Below are 1,450 nucleotides of genomic sequence, written 5' to 3' on the forward strand. Positions count from 1 at the left end.
GGTGGAGGCCTATTATGTGATAGCAGACTGAAAAGATGATGAAGCTGATGAAGCTGCAAAGACTGGGAAGTGATGGGGAGATGAAGGGTTGCACATAATGATGGCATGAATGAACTTGAGGCAGAGAAAAGCATTGTTTAAGAAGACAGAAACAACAAGGGTGTGTTACAATGCAACTGAATATGTGATAAGGTGATAAGAACAGCTGATGACTACAGGAAAATATAAGTGAGTATGTGTGAGGAGAGTGTGAGCAGTATGGTATGAGAAATGAACAATATAACTAACATGTATAGTCTTCCTGACTGAACTTTCACTGAAAGATTTATGAGAATACTTGTAATGCCAGTCATTCTTTGGTTCAGTAATTTGTCATAAATCTGCAATTTAAAGGAGTATTCCATCTATTTACTATATACATAATGTTGGTAGACTTGAACACGTAAACTCCAAGTCATGGAGTTTCAGTCTTCAGTATGGCTCAAGCTGTATACATTTACATCTCCCACACTACAACTTCATCTGTCATTAACATGTGACAGGTCAACAAGCTATTTTAGAAATAGTCAAACCTATGCTGGAGAAATGTGCAGTCTTGAAGCCCAAGCTAAATCAGCCCAAATTACATAATCAAGGTTGCTTTCTGAGAAATGAGCAAGCATATCAAGAGCCACAGAAGACTTCATAGAACTGTTTCACAAAGTAATTAGTAGCCTATGAGTTCACTCATCTTATGTATCAAATCTGTGGAGTGCCCTTAAGAGGTTGACAAAGTAATTGAAATTGTATACGTTCTGCTGAACATGTCAAGTACTGTAATTATTATTGAAGACAGTCCCAAATAACAGTTGGGACCCAAACACGTCGAGTCCTGAGTCTAGTGCCATGGTCAAAAACAATGCCAGGATACTGCACCATTAGTTTATGACATCAGTAAAACCAGCTGAACTGCGGCATGCTCCTTTTGCCCTTAGCATTTGGTCATTGATCGATGTTTCATGTTCTAGTCAAGTTCTAGTAGTCTGGTTAAACAATAATATATTGATGCATATTTGTTTATTGTTTCTTGATTGGCATATATCTCGATGCGGCTTGTACAGAATGAACTGGCTTTTCACAGACACGCTGATTACCATTAAGGCAATTTGAATCCCTGTCTGAAACCCGGCTAAGAGCCTGCTTCATGAGTTAACTGAAAGCTATGCCATTTAAATTGAAATAGCTCCATTATAAACAATAACGACTTGAAACGGGATGACAACTGTACTCACTTGTCAGGATTCCGCGGGGTGAGGCTACTGTCTCTCTCTCTCTCCTCGGCGTTCTGATTGTCGGGGAGAGAGTGGGGCTATAAAGGCTATTTTGAAAAAATGTGACCTCCTGTCTCTGTCTTTCTCTCTGCTGAAAGGCAGGGTACAACACACACACACACACACACACACACACACAA

This window comes from Semicossyphus pulcher, unplaced genomic scaffold (genome assembly GCF_022749685.1).
Source record: "Semicossyphus pulcher isolate SPU_LCO1_2020_fin unplaced genomic scaffold, fSemPul1.0.p SCAF_17, whole genome shotgun sequence".
Lineage (NCBI taxonomy): Eukaryota > Metazoa > Chordata > Actinopteri > Labriformes > Labridae > Semicossyphus > Semicossyphus pulcher.